The sequence below is a fragment of the Furipterus horrens genome, unplaced genomic scaffold, assembly GCF_987537825.1.
Source record: "Furipterus horrens unplaced genomic scaffold, mFurHor1.1.pri manual_scaffold_4, whole genome shotgun sequence".
Classification (NCBI taxonomy): Eukaryota; Metazoa; Chordata; class Mammalia; order Chiroptera; family Furipteridae; genus Furipterus; species Furipterus horrens.
This window is the reverse complement of record NW_028327174.1, coordinates 51,543,860-51,556,429: the sequence shown is the minus strand read 5'-3', so window position 1 is coordinate 51,556,429 and position 12,570 is coordinate 51,543,860. Positions and strand designations below refer to the sequence as shown.

The following is a 12,570-nucleotide window of genomic DNA, read 5'->3' as shown; positions in this document are numbered from 1 at the left end:
TTAGCACTTGGTGCTTGCTTGCCACTCAGCATCCCTCTCTCACAATGAAACAGTGTCAATGCATCAGTCTCCCAGTAGCTCACAAACAGTTTGGTACTCATTGGTTTTGGCACTCATCATGAGTTCCGGAAGGAATTAAGTACTGAGGTACCACTGTATTTGCAAATTTTTTTGTTTTCCATTTTTGATTGATTTCTAGCTTCATTCTGTTGTGCTCAGAGAAGATAATTGTTATGATTTTGATATTTTTAAACTTATTGAGGATTGGTTTATAGCCTAACGTGGTCATTCCTGGAGAATGTATTATGTGTACTTGAGAATAAAACATATGTTGCTGTTGTTGGGTAGAGTGTTCTGTATATGTTTGCATCTTCTTGGTAAGTTGGCCCTTTTAAATAGAAAATGTCCTTATTTGTGTCTCATAACAATTTTTGACTTATGTTCTATTTTGTCTGATATATGTATAGTCATGTCAGCTCTCTTTTGGCTTTCATCCTTTTGTTTTTACCCTATTTTTGTGTTGTGTATGAAGAGTCTTTTGTAAACAGCACATGGCTGGCCTTTTTTTAAAAAAAAAAAACCTTTTCTGCCAGTGTGTCTTTAATTGGTGATTAGTCCATTTGTACTTAAAAGGGATTACTGATGATGAAGGAGTTATTTCTATCATTGCACTATTTGTTTTCTATACATCACATCTTTTTTTTCTTCCTTAATTTCTCTAATACTGTCTTCTTTCGTGTTCAATTTTTTTTTTCCCAAGAAAACATCGATCAGTTGCCTCCTGCACACTCCCAACCAGGATGGGCCTTCAACCCAGGCGTGTGCCCTGACCAGGAATCGAACCTGCGACATTTTGGTTTGGAGGCCTACGTTCAACCCAGTGAGCCACATTAACCAGGCTGGGTTGGTTTTTTTTTTAATTAGTTTTTCTTTCTCCTTCTTAGCCTAAGTAATATCAATTGTCTTGTCTTCAAATTCACCGATTCTTTCTTTTGCCTGATCAAAATCTGAAGTTGAACCCTTTTAGTAAATTTTTAACTCCAGCTATTGTACTTTTTGTCCAGAACCTCTACCTGGTTCCTTTTTATAATTTCTGTTGTTTTATTGCTATTCCCTACTTAACCATACATTGTCGTCCTGATTTCCTTTAGTTATTTGTCCATAGTTTCCTTCAGTTCTTTGAGCATATTAAACACAGTTAATTTAAAGTCTTAGTATAGTAAGTCTAGTATGTGGGGTGGTCAGGGGTGGTTTCTGTCAATCTTCTTCCCCTGAGAACATGCCATAATTTCCTGTGTCTTTGTATGCTTTATAATTTTTTTTAAATTTATTTTTAGAGAACTGTACATTTTGAGTATTGTAATGTGGTAACTCTAGAAATCAGATTATACTCGCTCCCAAGAGATCACTATTGTTACTTGGTGAAAGCTGCAGTCTTTCATTTGTTTAGTGACTTTCCGAAACTATTCTTGCAAAGAGTTTTTCTTGGTGTATGTAATCAATGAAATCTCTTCTGTAACCTCCATGGTCAGCCAGTGACTTGACAGAGATTTCCTTAAATGTCTGGCTCCAATAAGAACAGGGTGGATGGAGGGTGTTCTGTTTTTTTAAATCCCCTTGTCTGACTCAGCTAGGAAGGACACTTCAGCTATGGTGGTTGAAACAATGGCCAGCTTCTGTACCTGTTTCTCAGCAACTGCCTGCCGTTGTAACAGAGCCAGGGAGGGGTCCCTAAAGTCCCCACAGCTCACGGTTTGGGGGATGAGGAAAGGAGATAATACAGCTTTTGAGGTACTTTGCATATCTATGGCAAGCTAATGGCTAGATAATAGCTGTGCTACAGCCCAGGGTAAAATGGCGGTGATAGTCTTAGGATACTTTTCATAACCATGACAAGGTGATAGCCAAGCCTTTCCTGAAGGGAAGCTATGCTGCCCCCAGGTGAATGGGTGGATGATAGGCTTAAGGTACTTTTCATAACAATGAATATGGTGCTGGGGGTGTTGTCAGCATTTAAAATTAGGGAGAGCCTCGAGGAGTGAGAGAAGCCACAGTCTGAAAGTGGGTAGAGTGGAGTCAGCTAGAAGCTTTGGTTTGTAAGAGGAAAGCCATGTGGTGTGGAGAGAGTCTGCCGTGAGATCTGGAGTAAGAAAGAGGAGACCTACTAGGAATCCTGCCTGGAGAACAAGGCAGCAAGGCTGATGAGGCTGGAATTGTGGGGACCTGCCTAACCAAGCTTGGATTAATGGGAGATGCTTGAAATGCTCAACTGGGACTGGGAATACTAAGCCATGGACTTCTGCTTTTCAGAAAGAAGGTACCTCTGACTGCTGTATTCTGAAACTGGCCTGGTTTGGCAGGGGGAGGCAGTACTAAGAGTTTTGGGGTGTTTTAAAGGGAGTGGGACATAATGGAGAAACCTGCTGTTATTTTGAATCTGTACAACTTTTAAATAAACCCCCTTTCCTTTTCCAACAAACTTTTGTATTGGGAGTCAAGCTTCTTGGCAGCAGGCAGTCGGACCCCACAGCTGTTCCAGAACAGCATAGGATGGGGTTCTGTAACAGCATGGGTCTGGGAGCTGGAGGATGATAGATGCTATACCAAACAATATTTACTAAAATTTACCAGCCTCTTTCTTCACCAAGCACTCTCTTGGAGTCGGAAAGTGTTCAGCTAGATCCCAGAGTTCCAAATAGTTGCTTCAGGCATTTCTTGCCAGCTCAATAGTTGTTTTGGTGGTTGAACCAATTCCTACTTTGCTGTCTTCTATGACCTCTGTTCTTAATCTATCATAGCCTTTTAATTGATCCAAACCTACTTCCAACTCTGCACTTACCAGCCCCCCCAGTATATTCTCTACACAGAAACCTTTGTAAATATGTATATATTTTGTTCATTAAAAATAAGTAAATTAGACTTGCAGAAGATTTGAAAAAGTAGTGCAAAGAATTGTGAATACTTTAGGCCCTATTCTTCAAAGTTAACATTTTATTGTATTTGCTTTTCTTTCTCCCTCTTACTCCAAACACCTAGAATTATTATTTTTTGAACTGTTTAAAAGTAAGTTGCAGTTGTGATGCCCCTTAACACCAAATACTTCATTGTGTATTTTTTTTTTTTTTTTTTTTACATTAAGAGGCAGTCCTTCACACTGCAGGGCAGGATAGAGAGAGGACCATCCCAGATAAGGGGTGGGGGGGGGGGCGCAAAGGCTGTAAACCAGGGGTGGTCTTACGATTTAGTGTTATTTAGCCTCTGTTCTGGCCTGAATCTAACTGTTCTGGACAGTCAGCCAGTCTTTCCCGCAGAAACTTGTCCTTCAGCTTCCTTCGTCCCATACTGCCTCTCCCAACTCTGTAGATCATTCATATGTGGAAACAGCTTATCCATAGCATGTCTTATTCTCAAGCACAGGGACAGCACCATGCTCATGGCTTTAGCTTTTTCAGTACTAGACACTACCAAGGAAGGTGGAGGCGTCCATGCCCTGAGGTGGGTGGGGTCCATCACCGTCATGATTCGAGTCCTCACTCACCAGAATGCAATTTTTGCCACCCAGCAATCTTCACCAGGGTTATCTCTGTAACATGTGTCGTGCAACCAGATAAAGACAAGTCACTTGTCCAAGATCACCCAGCAGGTAGCTGTGGGCGTTAAAGGTAGATTCAGATTCGGGGTCTGGCTGACACCAACGTGCAGCCCCCCACCCCCCCAAAATTAAGCTACTTCAGGTCCTGAGTTGCTGTGCACCGGGCTGCCTGACGTTACTTCGTTCATTGTGTATTTTTTTAAAAACAAGTTCTCTTACATAAAGTCAGGAACTTAACATTAACACAATACTATAAACTATGGATCTTATTCAGATTTTGCCCATTGTTCCAATAATGTTCTTTATAGCAGAAGAATACCCAAGATTATGTGTTGTTTCAATTGCCATATCTCTTCTGTTGCCTTTAATTGCAAACAGTTCTGTCTTTGTATTTTTATGACATTGACAATTGATGTGTACAGGCCAGTTATTTTGTAGAATATCCCTCAATTTGGGTTTGTCTGTTGTTTCCTCATGATTAGATTTAAGTTATGCACTTTGGGTACTAATACTAGGAAGTGATGCTGAGTTCTCTCTGTATCATTAGGATGCAAATGCTATTGAATGTTCCCTTTACTGGCAATGTTAACTTTGACCATTTAATTAAGGTGGTGTATGCCAATTTTCTCCATTATAAGCTTATTATTTTGCCTTTTATAATAAGTAACTGTCTTGGGAGATATTTTGAGACTTATGTAAATATCCTGTTTTCAAACTTTCACCCACCAGTTTTAGCACTTATTATTCTTACCCTAATCAGTTATCTTTATGATGGTTGCTAAGTGATGATTTTCTAATTATATATTTATTTCTACATTTATTAGTTGGCTTTCAAAGAGCTTTCCCTTATTTATTTATTTTTATCAATGTAGCCTCATAGATTACTTTGTGCAATAGGTAATAATCTTTTTTTATCACTATATATTTTGATCAAATTGTTACAGATTTGGCCAGAGGAATCCCTTCTAGCTGGCTCCATGCAGAAGCCTTTTAAAATTAAGGTCTTGTTGATGCTACTGCCCTGAGTTAACTAATAGTAGCATCCTCCTTTCCTCATCAAAGTGTCCCTGTTTGAGTGATAAATTATATGACAAATTATATATGATAACAGATCATGTTACCTTCCTCCTGGAAACACTCCAATGATTTTGCATCTCACTTTGAATAAAAGCCTCAGGGCTGGCACTGATCCCCTGGATTGCCTCGGACCATGTTGTCTGTGTCTACTCCTCCTGGCTTGCTCTCACCCAGCCGCACCGGCCTTACAGCTCCTCAGGTGCTGTGCACACGGCCATCTCAGGGCCTCTGCAGTTGTTATTACTCTTTCGGGGGTAATAGTTGAGAGGAGATGGAGTAGAGGAGAGCGAGGAAAAAGTGCTTCAGTTCCTCTGCTCGAACTTTTAAAAAGGGAAAGGAGAGGTGGAAAGTATAATGAGAGATGAGACTGTACAGGTACGCTGGGCCTGGTTAAGAACTAACTATCCTGATTTCACTGAGGAGCCACTGAAGCATTGTAAACTGAGGAGTGATATTTTAGATTTACATGTTTAAAGGTTGCTCTGGCTGCAAATTGGAGGATAATGATAAAAGTTCGTTATTCCTAAGAAGGGTAGATGCTTAGCTAAGGGAAGGGAACTGGGTATCTTCTGCTTTGCATATTCTTAGAAATGTAAATTGATTCTCTATAAAAGAAATGGAGCAGATAACAGTTCTGCTTTGATTACATCATCAGGTCTACTTGAGGACGTCTTGGAACCTTCATCAGAGGTATGGTCTGAAGGAAGAGAAGGAGGAGAATTTTCATAAGCCCTGCCACTGTGTGCATAAAGGGAGAAGGGATACCTGAAGCCTTTTATCATTTCATAGGACTAGTGTCCTGGTACTTTTAGGATTTCCCCAGAAGTCATTATCAGTTGAATGTCTGTACTTGCCTTTGAGTGCAGGGAAGAATTGGGGACTAGGGAATTATATGGCTTTGAAACTAGGTTTGGTAGCGGGGATGGAATGGCACGGGCAAAGCAAAAGAACCCCAAAGGTGGTGAGTGATACTTCTTACCAGTGAAAGGAGAATGAAAAAAAAAAAAAAAGCAGCCGCAGCAACTGGCAGACATTTTGGACCTGAAAAAGGCTTTGAGGCTTACCACTATAAGGGGCTAAGTGTGATTTCCATTATTCACAGGAGAACAAAAACCGTTGTTCTCCCAGTTAGGTCATACAATGATAATAGATACCAGATCTTTGAAGACTGAAATGAGATTTTTTTTTTAAGTATATTTTATTAATTATGCTGTTAACAGTTGTTCCAATTTATTTTTCCCTTTGCTTCCTCCATCCAGTAGCCCCCTTCCCTCCAGCAATCTCACCCCCCCTTAGTTCATGTCCATGGGTCGTGAATATAAATTCTTTGGCTTCACCCTTTCCTATACTATTCTTAACATCCCCCTGTCTGTTTTGTTTTTACCAATTATGCTTCTTAATCCCTGAACCATTTCCCCATTTTCCACCTTCCCCCTCCCAGCTGATAACCCTGAAAATGATCCCCACACCTATGTTTCTGTTCCTGTTCTGATTGTTTGCTTAGTTTGTTTTTGTTTTTATTTTTTAGATTCTGTTGTTGATAGTTGTGAGTTTGTTGTCATTTTAATGTTCATAGTTTTGATCTTCTTTTTCTTAAATAAGGCCCTTTAACATTTCATATAATAATGGTTTGGTGATGATGAACTCCTTTAGCTTTAACCTTGTCTTGGAAGCACTTATCTGCTCTTTCATTCTAAATGATAGTTTTGCTGGATAGAGTAATCTTGGTTGTAGGTTCTTGCTTTTCATCACTTTGAATATTTCTTGCTTGCAAAGTTTCTTTTGAGAAATCAAAGTTTCTTTTGATAGTCTTATATAGTCTTATAGGAACCCATTTGTAGGTAACTCTTCTCTTCTTTAGCTGCTTTTAAGATTCTCTCTTTATCTTTAACCTTTGACATTTTATTTAATTAATTTATTTAATTTATTTATTTATTTATTTATTTAGGGTACCAAATTACTTTATTTGAAGGACATAAGTGGATGATTTGGTACAAGGTATAGAAAAGGTAAAGGTAACTCCAACATGCAGGTACTGCTTTGATGACCAGGGAAGTCACTCCCGTGGCTGTGGGAAGTCAGCCTAAGGCTTAGCTCTCCATTGTCTCCCATAGTGTGCTTGTCAAAGAGATACTGTTTCATGCCAGATTCAGGGGCCCCCAACCTGCACAAGTTGGTTACGTGGTCGCCCAATTCTTTGATGTATTTCACCTGTTCATCCAGGTAGTGAGTCTCAATGAAGTCACACAAATGAGGGTCATTCTTTTCAGTGGCCAGTTTGTGCAAGTCCAGTAGTGACTGATTCACACTTTTTTCCAAGTGTAATGCACACTCCATTGCATTCAGTCCATTCTCCCAATCATCATGGTCTGGTTTCTTGATATCCTGAAGGAAGATTTGGCCACCTCGTTGGTTCTGCAGCTTCATGAGTTTCTCAGCATTTTCCCTCGCCTCATGAGATTGGTGAAGAAAATATTTGGCAAAGTTCTTCCAAGTCACATTGTCGCGGTCAAAGTAGTAAGACATGGACAGGTAGACATAGGAAGCATAGGGCTCCAGGTTGATCTGGCGGTTGATGGCGGCCTCCAAATCCTGGTGGTAGTTATAGTGCACCTGCGAGGTGGACATGGACGTCATGATGGGCGCTGAGGACAAGTGGCTTCGCAGTGCTGGAGCGGTAACCTTCAGGCGGTCAGAGGCTGCTATGAGGAGGTGGCAGAAGGATGGATCTGGGTGGCTGGCTGGGATGAGGGTCGAGCGCCAGGTTCCGTTCAAGTACTGTTGAAGCAGGAAACCATGGCGACTCTCCACTAAGACTGAAACCTTTGGCATTTTAATTATGATGTGTCTTGATGTGGTCCTCCTTGGGTCTAACTTGTTTGGGACTCTGTGCTTGTATAGACTTGTATGTCTGTTTCCTTCACCAAATTAGGCAAGTTTTCCTTCATTTTTTCACATATGTTTTCTTTTAAACAAGATTACTTTATTTTTATTTTGTTATTTTATTTACCTGTTTTTAGAGAGAGGGGAAAGGAGAAAGAGGGAGAGAAACATCAATGTGCAGTTGCCTCTCACGCGCCTCTTAACTGGGGACCTGGCATGCAACCTAGTCATGTGCCCTGACAGGGAATTGAACCAGCGACACTTGGTTCGTAGGCCGACGCTCAATCCACTGAGCCACAGCAGCCAGGGCCTCACATATGTTTTCAATTTCTTGCTCTTCCTCTTCTTCTGGCATCCATATGATTCAAATGTTGGTACATTTAAAGTCCTAGAGGTTCCTAAGACTCTCCTCGTTTTTTTTCAATTCTTGTTTCTTCATTTTGTACTGGTTGACTCTTTATTTCTTCCATATGTTCCAAATCGTTGCTTTGAACCCCAGCTTCCTTCCCAATGCCATTGGTTTTGTATGGATTTTACTTTGTTTCATTTAGCATAGGCTTCACTTCTTCCCTTATGCGTGTGCCATACGGAAGCATCTGTCAAATCTGTGAGTATCCTTATCACCAGTGTTTTGAATTCTACATCTATTAGGTTGGCTATCTCCTAGTCTCTTAGTGCTCCCTCTTTTAGGCCATACTTCTCTGTTTCCTCAACTTGACAGGCTCCTTTGTTTGCCTCTGTGTCTTAGGTAGAGCTGTTGCACCTGTTAGGTTGTAACAAGCAGAGCCTTAGGTATTAATCTGTGCAGGGTGACCCGTTTCACTACACTGTGGCGCTATATGGGGGGCAGGGGTCTGAGAGGGAACAATTCCACTTGCTCAGCACTCACCTCTTTTCTGGGCAATTCTCCTGCTTCCTGTATGGGACTGGCACCTCTCTAGCTGTTGCCCTGGCCATGGTTCCCAGAGTGGGTGGATCTGCAGATGTTCTAGTATTGTGGGGGCCCTTTAAGCAAGTGGGCTCTGCTGAGAAACTAGCAGTCTCTTCTACCGCCCCAGCCCCCACTGGTTTTCACAGTCAGAAGCAATGAGACTTTATTTTCCCCGGTGCTCAATCAGTGAGCTGTGTGGTTTGGTCTGGGGCTGGGATTGCTCCCCAGGTGTCCCTCCTGACTGCGCTTTCTGCTCCCTGCCTCAGCCACTGCCACTGCCACTGCCACTGCCTTGCTACCACACCACATCCTCTCTGCCCCGGCTCCACCCCTCCTATTTGTCTGGATGAGTTTGCTTCTTTATATCTTTGTTGGACTTCCATGCAGTTCACTTTTGGTTGTTTTTAGGTTTGAGGTAGTTGTATTCCTTCTTATGGTTGTGGAGGGAAGCACGGCCTTTCTACCTGTGCCTCCATCTTGGCTGGAAGTCTCTCTCTTTCTCTTTTTTTAGTATTTTATTTATTTATTTTTAGAGAAAGGGGCAAGGAGGGAGAATGAGAGAGAGAGAGAAACACTGATTGATTGCCCCTCATCCGCCCCCAACTGTGGACCTGGCCCGCAACCCAGACATGTGCCCTGATCTCGGGAATCAAACAATGATCAATTCACTGAGCCACACCAGCCTGGGCAGGAGTTTTACTTTCTATATCAAAACTGTCAGATTTCCAAAATATATAACTCATGAATATTGTTGCAGGTTTCCATTCATCACCTTGCCGTTAATGGGACGAGTCAGTAATTTCAGAAATTTAATAAAAGAGCCTGGAACTAATGATGCCACAGGTGATGTTTTCAATTAGCAGTGTTTTAATGAGATTTTTAGGCTGCTAAGAGCTAATCCTGTAGTGCAAGGGGGAAAAACTGAGAAAGCAGGCCTATATCTGGCATATCTCCTGAGGTAGGGCTTTGCTGATTCAGAAGTCTTTGATTAAACATTTACTATCTTACAAGCTCTCTGGAAGTATGACATTGGTCAGGTACTTTTCCACTTCCAAAACAAGTAAGACATTCAGACAGATTTGAAATTAGAAGTTTTTAGTAACTTTCTTAGCTAAAGGAAATTTTAAAAAACTTATATATGCTTAGAGAAGTAAATTAGTGAATTGGCAAATAGCAGAAATGAGGGAGTTGATGAAAGACGGTTGGGGGGAGAAATCAGTTTCTTTTCTTTTTTTATTTTTTTGGTAAGTATGAGAGGTATATGATGACAACTATTCAAACCTCTGATTTCTCGTAACTGTGCTGAAGAAATAGAATGGTTTATACCTAAAAGCACCTTCTTAAAGTACTTAAAGAATATTAAGCCCAGATTGAGATCTGGAGAAAAGTTCCAGAAACAGTATTCCTAAGGAGAGAGTATTAGATGACCAGTATCTCTGTCAGGGGCAGCATCAGTATAAAATCCAAATACAGTGTTTTTTATCTACTGCTCACTTGTGTTTTGACTTAATATGCAACAGTCTGTGTTCTGTGTTCCAGGCTGGAAGCTGGAGGGAAGTAGAGTTAACCTCCTCAGAGCCGAGTGGAATAAAATACCTGCTAGAAACATAATAAGCCCTTTTGAGTTACATCATTTTTATTGTATATTTTTAAATAATTCATTTATGCTTCCTTCAGTATTAGTAATACTGTAAGGACAATGAACTGGAATATAGGGAAACAATAGGTGTTTGTAGAATAGTATAATTTGTTGCTTTGCAGAGTTAGAAATTTAGATGACAATGGTACTATGCTTTGTAAAGGGACCTTAACTACAACTTGTTTATTGCTATATCCTGCTACCTAAAAAGGGCCTGGAATATCATAGGTCGTCAAAAACTATTTGCTAAATAAATGGAAAAATAAAAAGGTTTAGGAGGGTTTACTGATTCAGTGGCAAGCTCAGTTTTCCCCCAGTGGTGGTGATGGAACAAACTCCTCTGCCCTAATTAGTAATGTTTCAAGGTGGCTGACTGAGGACCTCTGTAAAATCAGGTCTTGGTATAGAAAAGTGGTCATTGGAGATGACATAGAGATCAAACCCATTACCTTGGCTTATTAAGACACAGCACTCTAATTAAGCTCACCAACCTCTTCCTCCCAGTTCTGATTTAATTGGCATGGGATATGGCCTGGAAGGGATATTTAGAACCTCCCCTGGTGATTCTTACGCAGCCACAGCTGAGAATCACTGGTATTTACATACCTTCCATACAGACCCGACTTCTTTAATTTAGTAAAGCAATCTATAGGTACAGCAGATGACTTGAAAGCTATTTTATTTCCAAGTATTTGCTGACTTAAAAAGCAAGATTTAGATTGCAGTTTTTACGACAGACTTTGGTATGAATATGTTGTCTTTTAGGTTTAGCTGCGTTGTTGCTTTGCAGTGGAGAGTTCTGTACTATATGAGTTTATAAATGAGAGAGTCAAAGGGACCTAATAGGATGAGTTGGAGGAAGAATCACTTTTCTGTACAGTCCCATCTGTGTTTACTCTCTGTGTGAGTCTCTGAGTATTAAAGTAGACAATATCCTGGTTCTTAAGTAGCTGAGTTGCAGTCTAATGTGGAAGACTTGTCTTTTATTATGTTAGTTTTTTAAATACTGATAGAGGAGCTGTAAATAAACTCAATTAAATTTATTGCCCAATTCTAAGGGAAAAACTAGAATAGTATATTTCAGACTGCAGGTTGTGGTCAACATTTTTAAAAAGTCAAATAGAAAATACCAAAATTAGTAAGTATTGTTTTTGAAACTTATTTCAGTTCTGTAGACACACATATGTATGTATGTCCTGGGCCTTAATATAAAATTGTGAATGATATTCAAAGAAGTTTAAAAGCCATAGGACTAGAATTTGAGAAGGTGGTGGAAAAGAGATTTCGTCTTAATGAGTCAGACTGATCATTATGCACGTCTTTGTCCTCTTATACATATTTTTGTTTGTTTTTTACACAGTTGGTTATTCCTTGAATCCAGCCACATTGCTCAAATACTTTACTACTACTTCTATACCTGAAGAATGAAAATAAGTATGCATTATTGGCAATGTAGTTTTTGTAGCTTCAGTTGCTGTTTTTCTTTTTTCTTTTTTTGTCCTTTTTGGTGGGGGGGTGCTTTTTTGCAAAGAGGATAGAAATATCAGTGTGTGGTTGCCTTTTGCACCCCCAACTGGGGACCTGGCCCACAACCCAGTCATGTGCCCTGACTGGGAATCAACCTGGCCACCCTTTGGACCAGAGGCCGCCGCTCAATCCACTTAGCCACACCAGCCAGGGCCAATTACTGTTTTAAGAGTTACTATAAGTAAAGCAGTTCTATGCTTTGTTGTTTACTTTTCCCTTAAGTACCATACTGTGGCTTTAAGAATGTACCTGTTTGTTTTTTCCTTTGTGTGAGGGAGTTAATATCTTCCTTTACATATTCACCACTATTAAGTTTGGTTGCAAAGAATTCTTTAGAAACGTTGGAACAGGGACCTGTTCCTCTATTTTATAAATTAACAAACCACCCCTAAAATGTAGTGACTTGAAACAATAATTTATGACTTTTCATGAATCCATGGATCAATTGTGCAGATTTGCCTCATGTGGAACATTCAAGATGGCTCACTCACATGTACTATGCTGGGTTCTGTGGGACACTGGGATGGCTGGAGCGATATCTATCTACCGACCTACTTCCTGTCTGTCTACTTACCTACATACCTAACTTGTATCTGTCTGTCTCTCTCTTTCTGTGTTGCCACTCCACGTGGTCTCTCCAGCAGGGCAGCCAGACTTCTTACCTGGTAGGTCAGGGTTCCCCAAACATAATGTGCAAGCTTACAGTCCTTAAAGATTAGTTTCTGGGCCAGACCTGGCACACTGCTATTTCCTTCACATTGTCTTTGTTAAAAGCAGTTTACCAGCCCAGATTCACCAGATTCAGTGTGGAAGGAGGGCCACCTAAAGGTGTGGATATCAGGAGATTGATGATCATCAGGGCCGTCTTTGGAGATTAGCTACCAAAGAAACATTTACAACCTAGTTATGAAATCTCATGCA

At 40.5% G+C, this 12,570-nt stretch overlaps 1 protein-coding gene and 1 pseudogene across 3 annotated transcripts in view; one reads left to right on the top strand and one right to left on the bottom strand.

The window, feature by feature from the left end:
• Positions 1 to 12,570, top strand: part of TFCP2 (transcription factor CP2) — a 49,567-nt gene that overhangs the window by 8,653 nt on the left and 28,344 nt on the right. The gene's annotated exons all lie outside the window — the stretch shown is intronic.
• On the bottom strand, positions 6,632 to 7,327 carry LOC150011761 (ferritin heavy chain pseudogene; annotated as a pseudogene).